This window comes from Zea mays, chromosome 9, assembly GCF_902167145.1.
Source record: "Zea mays cultivar B73 chromosome 9, Zm-B73-REFERENCE-NAM-5.0, whole genome shotgun sequence".
In the NCBI taxonomy this organism is placed as follows: Eukaryota; Viridiplantae; Streptophyta; class Magnoliopsida; order Poales; family Poaceae; genus Zea; species Zea mays.
This window is the reverse complement of record NC_050104.1, coordinates 135,627,175-135,641,816: the sequence shown is the minus strand read 5'-3', so window position 1 is coordinate 135,641,816 and position 14,642 is coordinate 135,627,175. Positions and strand designations below refer to the sequence as shown.

Here is a 14,642-nt window from a genome sequence, read left to right as displayed (position 1 = left end):
CGTGTCATAGATCACTTGGAGGATGAGCGAGAGGCAGAAGGTGGTTGGCTGCCCGAGTAAGCAGCCACTGATAGCCCTCGGCGTCTGGAGTCCAGGGGAGGCCATCGGCTATCCGCGCCAACACTCCACCGACCTCGCTCGGTGTGTTCATGGCTCGGGCGAAGTCGGGGTTCAGATTTCGTCCAAAGAGAGGATTCTCTCGACGCTGTCTCACCTCCTGCTCGGCTTGCTCTTGAGCTTGCCGACGATCACGTCGGCGGGAATTCCTTCTCTCCCTAAAGACTCGTTCATCTGGAGTTTCTCCCACCTCCGAGATCTCATCTCGCGACACAGGCTGCCGGATCTCGTTCTCCGGCTTCATGATGTCACCGGGCGTTACGGCGTTGGTTCCTTTGTCGACAAGCTTCCCGTTGAGGCGGTTCTTCCCCAGGCACAGTGGGTTCGTCGTCGGAGATGGGGGATGATTCCACTCTCCCCCCGATAAAGAGGACGTCAGGGTAGAACGGAGTTGTCGTGACGACAAGCTTCTTTCTGTTCTCCTTTGAGGGCGGAGGCTCCAAAAGGGCAGCTTGTTGGGTCCTTGTTTCTTTTTTTCCTCGTAATCCGTGTCCACTCTTCTGTGGATGAGGTGGACAACGGGGTTCTTTGGGTGAATGAATTTTCCGCTCCTGGCTTGCAGGTGGTAGTTTTTGCTCGGAGCGCTGGAGGTTGCGCTATTTCCTACTTCGCTCCGGCTTTCCTGGAGATTATCGAGGAAGGCTTTCTCTCCGGCAGATCTGCTATGAGATGTAGAGTTCCTTCTTCGTCTGCCACGGATGAGATGGTTCTGAAGTAGAACACGGATCCGAGGTGGAGAGCGATCTTGTGCTGGAAAGTGACGGCCATTGAGCTAGCTTGGATCAGTGACACACCCCCTACCTGGCGCGCCAGCTGTCGGTGTTTTGGGTCCGACCACGCACCCGAGGTTGCCCCTCGAGGTGCTTTTTGGAGTAGGACGGTGTTACCGACTGTAGCTCGATGGTTCGTGCTAGGTGCACGAGAGACAGTGGACGATTTTATACAGGTTCGGGTCGCTTAGAAAGGCATAACACCCTACTTCCTGGTGTGGATCTTTTATGTGGTAGGTTACAGGGGAGTTCTCTAGTATGAGGGATACTAGAGAGTTGAGTAGACAGATAATGAGTGAGTTGTTGCTTGAGGGGGTGCCCCCTAGGCCTTATACACTCGACCGTGGGGCGTTACATGCGGATATGATAACAACGTGCGCCTAAGTAATAGTGAACCAACTGAGCTTATCTTCTTATGATTCTGCCGACTTATCATCATTCAGTTCCGACGCCTGAGGGCGCAGCGCGGGAGAATCGGATCACTGCCGTGGATAATGCTTAAATCCATTGGGCCGCCTGGGCTCGAGTTGATCCAATCTTGCGTCGATCTACTCTGCCAGACATTCCTCCCTAGGCCCACGAAGGGATGGCCTTGCGAAATAATGGGCCCAAGGCCTTTCGCGAGGTCTTCTAGCCTTCTAGTGGACCAGGGGATATCTGTCCCCCACAACCATATTCCCTGGTTCTGTTTGGAGCCAGGGTAGGGGAGGTCCTTCCTTGCACACTCGCCAATCAGGGAGACACGCGGTCAAGAAGCACCTGGAGCCACCACGACTGAATAGTGGGAGGCGTGATCGCGTGCTCGTCGGCCAAAAAAGCGCGGAGGTTGCAAGTGCATGGAGCCTGAAAGTCGCCTAGAGGGGGGGTGAATAGGCAAATCTGAAATTTATAAACTTTAAGCACAACTACAAGCCGGGGTTAGCGTTAGAAATATAATCAAGTCTGAAAGAGAGGGCGAAAACGAATCACGAACAAATAAGAGCGGATGACACGGTGATTGTTTTACCGAGGTTCGGTTCTTGCAAACCTACTCCCCGTTGAGGTGGTCACAAAGACCGGGTCTCTTTCAACCCTTTCCCTCTCTCAAACGGTCACCTAGACCGAGTGAGCTTTTCTCTTCAATCAAATGGGACACTTAGTCCACTACAAGGACCACCACAACTTGGTGTCTCTTTCTTTGATTACAAGTGAATTGAGAACAAGAATGGAGAAAGAAGAAAAGCAATCCAAGCGCAAGAGCTCAAAAGAACACAACAAAACTCTCTCTTCTAGTCACTATTGCTTTGAGTGGAATTGGAACTTGGAGAGATTTTGATTCACTTTATTTATGTCTTGTATTGAATGCACTAGCTCTTGTATTGAATGTGTTGACTGAAAACTTGGATGCCTTGAAGTGTTGGTGGTTGGGGGGTTTTTATAGCCCCAACCACCAAAATGGCCGTTGGGGAAGTCTGTCATCGACGGGCGCACCGGACAGTCCGGTGCGCCACCAGACACTGTCCGGTGCGCCAGCCACGTCACCCAACCGTTAGGGTTCGACCGTTGGAGCTTCTGACATGTGGGCCACCGGACGGTCACTGTTCACTGTCTGGTGTGCCTTCTGGCGCCTGCTCTGACTCTGCGCACGCAGCCCGCACTGTTCACTGTTCACTGTTCACTTTTGCAGTCGACCATTGGCGTTGTAGCCGTTACTCTGCTTGGCACACTGGACAGTCCGGTGCTACACCGGACAGTCCGGTGAATTATAGCGGAGGGCAATTCCAGAAACCCGAAGGTGGCAAGTTCGGAGTGATTCTCCCTGGTGCACCGGACACTGTCGGGTGGCACACCGGACAGTCCGGTGCGCCAGACCAGGGCAGCCTTCGGTTGTCTTTTGCTCTTCTTATTTGAACCCTTTCTTGGACTTTTTATTGGTTTGTGTTGAACCTTTGACACCTGTAGAACTTATAATCTAGAGCAAACTAGTTAGTCCAATTATTTGTGTTGGGCAATTCAACCACCAAAATCATTTAGGAAAAGGTGTGAGCCTATTTCCCTTTCAATCTCCCTCTTTTTGGTGATTGATGCCAACACAAACAAAGCAAATATATAAGTGCAGAATGGAACCAGTGTGCATAAGGTAAGTTCAAAGGTTACTTTGGAAATAAACCAATTTACATTTCATAAGATATGCATGGATGCTTTCTTCTATTTTAACATTTTGGACCACGCTTGCACCACTTGTTTTGTTTTTGCAAATGTTTTGGAAATTCTTTTTCAAAGTCTTTTGCAAATAGTCAAAGGTATATGAATAAGATTTTGAGAAGCATTTTCGAGTTTTGAAATTTTCTCCCCCTGTTTCAAATGCTTTTCCTTTGACTAAACAAAACTCCCCCTCAATGAAATTCTCCTCTTAGTGTTCAAGAGGGTTTTAGATATTAATTTTGAAGAGGTCATACCAATTTGAAATTATATCAAAAATAAGATACCAATTGAAAAACTTCTTTAATATAAATTGAAAGACTACATTTTTGAAATTGGTGGTGGTGCGGTCCTTTTGCTTTGGGCTAATACTTTCTCCCCCTTTGGCATGAACCGCCAAAAATGGATACTTGTGAGTGAAATATAAGCCCCTTTTCAAACTTTCTCCTCTTTGGTAAATAATGTAGGAGTGAAGATTATACCAAAGTGAAGAGCGATGCGGAGTGACAGCGAAGGATGAATAATTCGATGGAGTGGAGTGGAAGCCTTGTCTTCACCGAAGACTCCATTTCCCTTTCAATCTATGACTTAGCATGAAATACACTTGAAAACCACATTAGTCATAGCACATGAAAGAGAGGTGATCAAAGGTATATAAATGAGCTATGTGTGCAAAATATCAATCAAAATTCCGAGAATCTAGAATATTTAGCTCATGCCTAAGTTTGGTAAAAGTTTTCTCATCTAATGGCTTAGTAAAGATATCGGCTAATTGTTCTTTCGTGCTAACATATGCAATCTTGATATCCCCCTTTTGTTGGTGATCCCTCAAAAAGTGATACCAAATGGCTATGTGCTTAGTGCGGCTGTGCTCAACAGGATTATCCGCCATGTGGATTGCACTCTCATTATCACATAGGAGAGGAACTTTGGTTAATTTGTAACCATAGTCCCTAAGGGTTTGCCTCATCCAAAGCAATTCCGCGCAACAATGGCCTGCGGCAATGTACTCGGCTTCGGCGGTAGAAAGAGCTACTGAATTTTGCTTCTTTGAAGCCCAAGACACCAGTGATCTTCCCAAGAACTGACAAGTCCCTGATGTGCTCTTCTATCAATCTTATACCCTGCCCAATCAGCATCCGAATATCCAATTAAATCAAAAGTGGATCCCTTGGGGTACCAAAGGCCAAACTTAGGTGTATGAACTAAATATCTCAAGATTCGTTTTACGGCCCTAAGGTGAACCTCCTTAGGATCGGCTTGGAATCTTGCACACATGCATACGGAAAGCATAATATCCGGTCGAGATGCACATAAATAGAGTAAAGATCCTATCATCGACCGGTATACTTTTTGATCTACGGATTTACCTCCCGTGTCGAGGTCGAGATGCCCATTGGTTCCCATGGGTGTCTTGATGGGCTTAGCATCCTTCATTCCAAACTTGGTGAGTATGTCTTGAATATACTTGGTTTGGCTGATGAAGGTGCCCTCTTGGAGTTGCTTTACTTGAAATCCTAGAAAATACTTCAACTCCCCCATCATAGACATCTCGAATTTTTGTACCATGATCCTACTAAACTCTTCATATGTAGATTTGTTAGTAGACCCAAATATGATATCATCAACATAAATTTGGCATACAAACAAATCATTTGCAATTATTTTAGTAAAGAGAGTAGGATCGACTTTTCTGACTTTGAAGCCATTAGCGATAAGAAAATCTCTTAGGCATTCATACCATGCTCTTGGGGCTTGCTTGAGCCCATAAAGCGCCTTAGAGATTTTATAGACATGGTTAGGGTACTCACTATCTTCAAAGCCAGGAGGTTGCTCAACATAGACTTCCTCCTTGATTGGTCCATTGAGGAAGGCACTCTTCATGTCTATTTGATAAAGCTTGAAGCCATGGTAAGTAGCATAGGCAAGTAATATACGAATTGACTCAAGCCTAGCTACGGGTGCATAGGTTTCACCAAAAGCCAAGCCTTCGACTTGTGAATATCCCTTGGCCACAAGTCGGGCTTTGTTACTTGTCACCACACCATGCTCATCTTGTTTGTTGCGGAAGACCCACTTGGTTCCTACAACATTTTAGTTAGGACGTGGAACTAAATGCCATACCTCATTCCTTGTGAAGTTGTTGAGTTCCTCTTGCATTGCCAACACCCAATCCGAACCCCTTAATGCGTCTTCCACCCTGTATGGCTCAATAGAAGACACAAAGGAGTAATGTTCACAAAAATGAGCAACACAAGATCACGTGGTTACCCCCTTTTGAATATTGCTGAGGATGGTGTTCACGGGGTGGTCTCGTTGTATTGCTTGGTGGACTCTTGGGTGTGGCGGTCTTGGACCCGCATCATCTTCCTTGTTTTGATCATTGGCATCTCCCCCTTGATCGTTGTCCTCCTCTTGAGGTGGCTCATCCTCTTGATCTTCATTTTCATCATCTTGAGCTTGATCCTCATCTTGAGTTGGTGAAGATGCTTGCATGGAGGAAGATGGTTGATCTTGTGCTTGTGGAGGCTCTTCGGATTCCTTAGGACACACATCCCCAATGGACATGTTCCTTAGCGCGACGCATGGAGCCTCTTCATCATCTAGCTCATCAAGATCAACTTGCTCTACTTGAGAGCCGTTAGTCTCATCAAACACAATGTCACAAGAAACTTCAACTAGTCCAGTGGACTTGTTAAAGACTCTATATGCCCTTGTGTTTGAATCATAACCAAGTAAAAAGCCTTCTACAGCCTTAGGAGCAAATTTAGATTTTCTACCTCTTTTAACAAGAATAAAGCATTTGCTACCAAAGACTCTAAAATATGAAACATTAGGCTTTTTACCGGTGAGGAGTTCATATGATGTCTTCTTGAGGATTCTGAGAGCACCTAGAGGGGGGGGGGTGAATAGGTGATCCTGTAAAAATTAAATACTAATAGCCACAAAACTTGGTTAAGTGTTAGTACGGCTAAGTAGCGAGCTCTTGCGAACACACAAGTAATCACAGAAAAGCAATCACAAGAGACACGCGAGTTTATACCGTGGTTCGGCCAAGTAACACTTGCCTACTTCCACGTTGTGGCGTCCCAATGGACGAGGGTTGCACTCAACCCCTTTCAAGTGATCCAATGATCAACTTGAATACCACAGTGTTCTTCTTTCTTAGACTTTCTCCCGTTCGCGAGGAATCTCCACAACTTGGAGCCTCTCGCCCTTACAATTGATGATCACAAAGAAGCACGGAAGTAAGGGAGGGGAGAGCAAAACACACAAGACTCAAAGCGAGAGCACAATCACGCACACAAGTCACAACTCGAGCTCAAAACACAACGCAAGGAGTTCTCAACTCAAATGGAGCTCAAGTCACTATCACAAAGAATCGAATGCGTGAGAATGGAGTCTTAGGATCTTTCTTGTAAGCGTGGGGTGACTCCTCCATGCGCCTAGGGGTCCCTTTTATAGCCCCAAGGCAGCTAGGAGCTGTTGGAGACCAACAAGGAAGGCCAAAGTTGCCTTCTGTCGGGTGGTGCACCAGACAGTCCGGTGCACCACCAGACAACCATTGTAGCCTGTCCAGTGCGGATCTCCTTCCTAATTTGACGCAGCCGACCGTTGCAGATTCGTGGCGGTTGGCGCAACGGACATTGTCCGGTGCACACCGGACAGTTCGGTGCCCCTGCCGACCGTTGGCGCGGGCCACGCGTCGCCCGCGAATTGCGCGGCCGACCGTTGGTGCAGTCGACCGTTGGCTCACCGGACAGTCCGGTGCACCACTGGACAGTCCGGTGAATTTTAGCCGTACGCCGTTGAACTTTTCCCGAGAGCGACGACTTTGCCGCGGACGACTCACCGGACAGTCCGGTGCACCACTGGACAGTCCGGTGAATTATAGCCGTACGCCGCCGTCGAGTCCCGAGAGCGGCCAGTTCACCTTGGACTCGTCTGCACTACCGGACAGTCCGGTGTACCCAGACCGAACAGCAGTTGGCTGTACACAGCCAACTCTTTTCCAGTTTCTTTTCTCCTGTTTCTAGCACTTAGACACAATATGTTAGTACTCAAAACAATGTACTAAGTCTAGAAACATACCTTATGTATTGATTTGGACTTTTTCGCTTGTTTGGAACATAACCAACTCACTTAGTATGTGTTGGACACTTAATCACCAAAATATAATAGAAATGGCCCAAGGGCACATTTCCCTTTCAATCTCTCCCTTTTTGGTGATTTATGCCAACACATCCAAAAGCAATGCAAAACATGCAACATTGATTCAAATTGAAGACCAAATTGTTTTTTACTCAAATTTGGCATATTTGGATCATCCTTTGCCACCACTTGGTTTGTTTTTGCAAATCAAATTCATTTTCCTATCTCTAATTCAAACTCACTTGTTTGGGCATAAAGAGAGATAATCCAGTGGAAAAATTGATCAAGTGCCAAAAACTCCCCCATTTTCCCATAATCATAAATTCTCCCCACAAGAGACCAATTTTGACAATAAGAGTATTTTGACAAATCAAAAGTTCTAATTCTCTACTATTTTCAAAATTCTCAAGTGGTAGCTGATCCATTTGGTTTGGCCTTAATTTCTCCCCCTTTGGCATTAAGCACCAAAATGGGATCATTATTGGCCCTTTAACCCCATTGCCTCACCAAAAATTGTCAATTAAGAGCAAAAGGCAATAAGGGCATAAAAATGAACTTGGAGGTGAGTACACTAATACTGGAGTGCAGTGGAAGCCTTTGCATGGTCCAAGTTCACCTTTCCCTTTCAATTCACCTTTGAGACTACATTAAGTAAACTCAAACACAAATGTTAGCCTCAAAGGGTCAAGTTGTAGCACTTCTCCCCCCTAAATATGTGCATCACTCACACATGGACTTGTGAGGTCCGGGGATCCCTTGCACAACTTGAGCACCATCAACAACAAATCTCATAAATGCATAAAGTAACATGATCAAAGGCATAAAACACATGTATGCTATAAATCAATCCAAGTTACGCGAATCTAAGACATTTAGCTCACTACGCAACCTGCAAAAGGTTTTCTCATCTAAAGGCTTGGTAAAGATATCGGCTAGCTGGTTCTCGGTGCTAATATGGAACACCTCGATATCTCCCTTTTGCTAGTGGTCTCTCAAAAAGTGATGTCAGATGTCTATGTGCTTAGTGCGGCTGTGTTCAATAGGATTATCCGCCATGCGGATTGCACTCTCATTATCACATAGGAGTGGGACTTTGCTCAGATTGTAGCCAAAGTCCCGGAGGGTTTGCCTCATCCAAAGTAGTTGCACGCAACACTGTCCTACGGCAATATACTCGGCCTCAGCGGTGGATTGGGCAACGGAGGTTTGTTTCTTAGAACTCCAAGACACCAGGGACCTTCCTAGGAATTGGCACGTCCCTGATGTACTCTTCCTATCAACCTTGCATCCAGCATAATCGGAGTCTGAGTATCCAATCAAGTCAAAGGTAGACCCCTTTGGATACCAGATCCCGAAGCAAGGCGTAGCAACTAAATATCTAAGAATTCGCTTAACGGCCACAAGGTGACATTCCCTTGGATCGGATTGAAATCTAGCACACATGCATATGCTAAGCATAATATCCGTTCTACTAGCACATAAATAAAGTGATGACCTATCATAGACCGGTATGCCTTTTGATCAACGGACTTACCTCCTTTGTTGAGGTCGACGTGTCCGTCGGTTCCCATTGGCGTCTTCGCGGGCTTGGCGTCCTTCATCCCAAACCTCTTGAGAAGATCTTGTGTGTACTTCGTTTGGGAGAGGAAAGTGCCATCCTTGAGTTGCTTCACTTGGAACCCAAGTGTTGGGGACTTGTTCTCAAATGCTAAGAGTTAAGAACAAGGCAACATAAAAAGTGTTAAATGTTAAAGTCCTTCGTCCTTCGAAGCATTATCTCCTTTCGAATATAATGAATTCCAGACGAAGGTTATGAAAGACAGACCTTCATAAGCACAATAAATGATGAAAAAGGATTCATACACAAGATATAAAAAATAATATAAACACTTTAGACACTTTAAACATTATTATTAACATATTTTTATCTGCATTACTATATCAACAATAACAAATTATAAATGTACCTTCGGCTCGTAGGAAAGCAGGGGTACAAGCGTGACGCAAAAGTAAATGCCAAGTCAGCGTGAACAGTACGGGAGCACTGTTCATCTATTTATAAGTACGGGACGCAGCCCATGTAAAATTACATTCATGCCCTTTACATTTGCTAATAACTCTATAGCAATTCATCGGGGTTTAAATAGCCTTTTCCCTTTTAAGTCGGTTTCTTTTTCTGCTATCACGTCGAAGCTCCCCTGCGCATAGCTTCGACTCTGCGCCATCCTTCATATTCTTTATGCATCTTCACGCTGTGGTTTTGATCTAAGTCCGAAGGTACCTGTTTACACATTATACTCCAGAGACATTGTTAAATCATGTTTTTGAGGACCTTCGGAAGCCGAAGGCCCCCAACAGTAGCCCCTCGCAATATTAATTTGTTAGAGTGATAAATTCAGATTGCGATATGGACGAAGGCCTTAAGCCGAAGGTCCGAAAAACACCTTCCCTTTGCTAGAATAGCAACAGTCATTGACAAGTGGGACCCTCCAGTTTCCAGCGCATAGGCGTATAAATAAGAGCTCACCACGAGTTCATTTGGCACGCTTTCTTGCCATCTGCTTCTTGCTCACCCAACTTTTAGCCCTTACGCACCAACACTTGCTTGGCTTTTTAAATTTTTAAGCTTTGGTTTTGAGAGCACTTTCTCAGCATTTTCGAAGATGTCTGAAGATAAGAAAGCTGTCGCTGAATCGAAGCTGAGCCTTTCTAAGGAGATGAATCTTGGCTTTCTTGAATCAATAACAAAGACAAATACAGAGAAGATTACTAGGGAGATCTTAGAGGGTTTATTTGAAGACGCTGGTGACAGTGACAGCTATGATGTGGAAAGTGGTGGTGAAGATTTCGAAGATCGACCTTGGCGACCAAGCCATGCAGTTTTTGGAAAATCAAGCATTAAACAAAGCCATCTTGTCAATATGAGGGGTAGATATTTTCAGGATTTATCCATTGTGAGGGCTGACAAAGGAGAGAAAACTTGTCCGACTCCTGAGGAGAATGAAGTCGTGATATTTCGAAGTTTCTTCAAGGCTGGACTTCAGTTTCCTTTAAGCAGTTTCGTGGTAGAAGTGTTGAAGATATTTGAAATTTGCCTTCATCAGATTACTCCCGAAGCAATCATAAGGATGGGAATCTTCGTATGGGCCGTGAAGAGCCAAGGTTTGGAGCCAAATGCAAAAAGTTTCTGCAGTATGCATGAGTTATTATATGAGATGAAACCATGGGGTAAAGAGCAATATCATAACAATTTTGGCTGTTATAGCTTCGGTGCCCGCTCTGGGTCAAGCTGTCCCGTGCCAACTTTTCGAAAGAGATGGCCCGGGGACTGGATGAAGGAATGGTTCTATGTGAAAAACGACTTGAAGACGCGAGAAGATATTAAAGGTATCATCATGTGCCCCATCTAGCAGCGTTTTGGCCTTCGGAAACCGAAGGTGGATATTGACGAAGCAGCCGAAGAATGCCGGAGAGCCTTCGGTGTAGTTTGCTCTTTCATCGGGACGAGGGATTTGATCCAGGAACACATTGCCTTCAGAGTATGGCCACTTGTAGAAAAGTGGGAAATGCCAAAGGAAACTATCAGCAAACCTGACGAAGGTGGACTAGTTAGGTTAAAATACACCTTCAGATATGGAGATAAGTTTGTCGAGCCAGATGATGACTGGTTGAAATGTATTGAGGCCACAAGCGATGAACTGCTTCGACCATACTCGAAGGCAGAAGATACCGCACTGTCTGCGGCCTTCGGAGGCTGGAAGAAGAAAAGACTCAATCGAGTATTTGATGCCATTGGGTTCGTCTATCCTGACTACCGTTACCCAACACGGGGTCAAAAAAGGAAAGATACGGCTTCTGTGAAGGAAGCTGCTTCAGCCGCTCCTAGTGAGCCATTGCCGAAGAGGAAAAAGATGTAGGTTCTTACGCACCGGCCACGCTATATTGAACTGGCCACAGTGCCTGAGTTTGTCGGTGAGACCTCTTCGGCCACCGAAGCCAAGGAGCCGACTCCCCTGCCGAATATTGAAGAGCCGGCCATAATGCGGGAGATGGAGAAAATAGAAGAACCGAGGGCTGAAGAAACAAAGACATCGGAAATTTTAAGTCCTTCAGCAAAAGTTGAGGTGCCAACACCAATGCCGAGGGCACAAAAAGACCTTTCAACAACTCCCAAGAGGAAAAGAATGGTTAACGTGCTAGATGTGCTGGAAACGATAAAATCTTCAAGCTCCACTTCGAAGATAGCTGTCGAAGCTCCAAAGACACAAATTGAGGCCGAAGCTGCCAAAAGTCAATCGGAAACTGAAACTGGGCTTTCAGAGCCTACCAAGAGGGAATTCTTGGAAATTGAAAAAGAAACGGAAAAAGAATATGCAGAGAAAATTTTATCTAAGAAAATCGCCACACCTATTCCCGAAGCATCTTCTGAAGCTTTTGACTATGTCTTACGTCATGCTTCGGGTAAAAATCTGACCGAAAAAGAAAAGAGAGAAGCTCAGTTCTATGCAAAAAAATTGAAATATCCAAAAGGGGCGCTGATATTCAACGGCAGCGGAGAAGAAGACTTCTTGTATTGTCTCCCTGACAGCAAGGAGATTTCTGTCTATCGAGAGATGAGCAAGAGCTTCGGATTCCCAACATTAGAAGACGGGCTCTCGGTGTTGTCAAAAAACGAGCTGGCCGACAGCTTAGCGTACAATAGTTTAAAGGTGAAAAATGAGATCTTTGTATTATTCCTTGAAACCAAAATTTTTCATTTGCTTGAACTTATTAACGCATTTTTTTTGCAGGGCCTTATACTTAGCAATGCCCTCAGGGCACAAAAAGATACCGAAGACGAAGGGTGTACCATAGCCTTGAGCAACCTTCGTTCCGAAGTAATTGAACTAAGGAACGAAGGTCTTGAAAAAGATAAAATATTACATTCGTTGGTGAATAAAATAAAAGAAGACGAAGCTGCTTTCAAAGCTCAAGCTGAGGCTCAAAAGCGTGAAGTTGAGGATCTTCGGAAACAGCTAGCCAGAGCTAAAGAAGAATGCACAGTTGAAGAAACAAAACGAGAAATTAGTGAACAATGGGCAAATCATCTAGAGAAAAACGTTGAAGAGCTTCGTGCATCCAAGAAAAGGTGTTATGAAAAATCCATAGAATGTGTTAAGAAAATAAGAACCAGCTTCGCCAGCGTTGGCGCGTTCTCAAGTGAAGAAAATTTCATAAGGGGCGACCCCGAGGGCCCAATTGAATGGTTCAGCCACGAAGCTGAAGCTTTTGAAGAAGTTTTGAATAGCCGCGGAGACATATGTGCCTTCTCGGGTGCTAGGGGGATTGCCACTGTTTTGGAGAAAAAAGGCTGCGATCACGTGAAATCCTTGGCACAGACCGAAACCGATTTATCTTCTGAAGACATAAAAGACCCTTCGGTCGAGGCAAGTTTGGTTGGTGGAAAGTTTTTCACCGACATCTGGGAAAATGGTGGCCGGGAGATGGCTCAAGAAATTATACGGAGAAGCAAAAAAGGTATACATGACGCTAGAAAAGTAGCAGAGGCCGCTGAGAAAAGTGCGGATTTCGAAGGGCGAAAAGGTATTAACTACTAGTTTTTGGCTTTTTGTTGTAACTTTTTGATTTCGAACTTGTTTACACTTTGTAACATAGCCGCACCTTCTCCTCCCTCAGAGCCTGCCGAGCCATTAGCGGACCCCAACGTAAAGGGGGATGACGAGATTAGAAAAATGGCTGAAGATATCATGGACAAAGTTGTTGATCAACTACTAAACGAAGCTGCAGAAGTAGTTCTAAGGGAAGATTAGATGTTATTGTAAAAACATTTGGAATGTAATATTTGTTGAACAATATGTGTAATATTTTGTAACTTTGAATGTAATATATAAGCTATTTATGGTTCAATTCTTTACGATGCATGAAACTTTACATACATACCGTTTTTGAGCCTTCGGCGAAAAAACACCTTCCCTTCTTTTTATGCTTCGTAAATAATATCCGTATTTCATAAAAACATCCAATCTTCGTAAAATCAGTAACCAATAGATCTTTTCCTTTTCAAAGTTTGACGAAGGTATGCTTCTTCAATAATTATTTTTGTGCCTTGGCACTGTTTCTTCGAAACAATCTTCGAATATCAACATTGAGCCCCCTTCTTGCGTCATTGATGCAATATGATGTATGATGTTATGCTATGCAAATGATGTGATGTTATGCAAAATGATGTTTGCCGAAAATCGACGTTTATTTTTCACTGTAAGCCTCCCTTAGGAGCTTCTTCGCCTTTTACTTCAGCGGAATCAACGTTTATTTTTCGCTGTAAGCCTCCCTTAGGAGCTTCTTCGCCTTTTACTTCAGCGGAATCAGCGTTTATTTTTCGCTGTAAGCTCTGCATTCCCTTCGGAACGACTTTTGAGCAGAAAACTTACGCTGCGCTCCCTTAGGAACGACTTTTTGTTATTTCGGAGGTTCTCCCTGTAACCATAAGTTCTTATGCTTCGGCAACTTTTTGGACTCCGTTATTCTGTGGGGAAAGTATATTTTTACTATGGCAAAGGCAAAGCTATTACAAGAAATTGAAAACGACAAAAAACACTTAAGCTTTCAATAATTGTTCCTTATTAAAAAGAAAATGATACTGAATGCAAAAACTGTTGCCGAGGTAGGATATTTGTTAGTAAATGTGCTTCGATTCTGGCATAGTACTATTGACTGTGCGAGCTTCGGACTCTTCTCTGAAGTCTCGTTGGTGTTGAGTATGCTGACTCCCTTCTGGCTGCTGGCCTCGTTGCATTGGTGGTGGAGGTGGAGGCTGTTGCCAAGATGCCTGAGATTGACTTGCCGAAGCAACATAAGCTGCAGGGTGGTTACCCACATACTCTAGGATATAAGGCAAGTGGTACGAAGCAGTATGCATGACTTGCTTCGGCTGGGTCTGTTGGGCTGCAGCTTCTGCTATTTCCTTTTGTTTCTGGATGGTGACATGGCACATCCTGGTGGTGTGGCCCTTGTCCTCACCACAGAATAGGCAATAAATTTTCCTGGGTTGATCCCCAAATCTTCCTCTGAAGCCCCTGGCACCTCTGCCCGTGGAGCTGGTGGCCGAGGATAACTCTGCTGCTGCCCCGAAGCCTGGGAGGAATATTGCGGCCTCTGCTGCTGGCTTCCCCTGTCATCATTCTGAGTCGAATGAATCGATGTGACATGTCTAGGATGAATTCTCCCTCCGAAGCCCCTGGCTATTTTGGAGAACCTGTAAGCTTCCTCCCTTCTCTGTCTAAAGTCATTGTCAGCGCGGATGTATTCATCCATCTTCTGAAGCAATTTCTCCAGAGTCTGAGGGGGCTTCCTGGCAAAGTACTGGGCTGAAGGTCCCGGCCGAAGCCCCTTAATCATGGCCTCAATGACAATTTCATTAGG

At 45.0% G+C, this 14,642-nt stretch overlaps 1 pseudogene; it reads right to left on the bottom strand.

Moving 5' to 3' along the window:
* Window positions 1–210: 210 nt before the first annotated feature.
* Window positions 211–14,642, bottom strand: part of LOC109942631 (uncharacterized) — a 74,458-nt pseudogene continuing 60,026 nt past the window's right edge.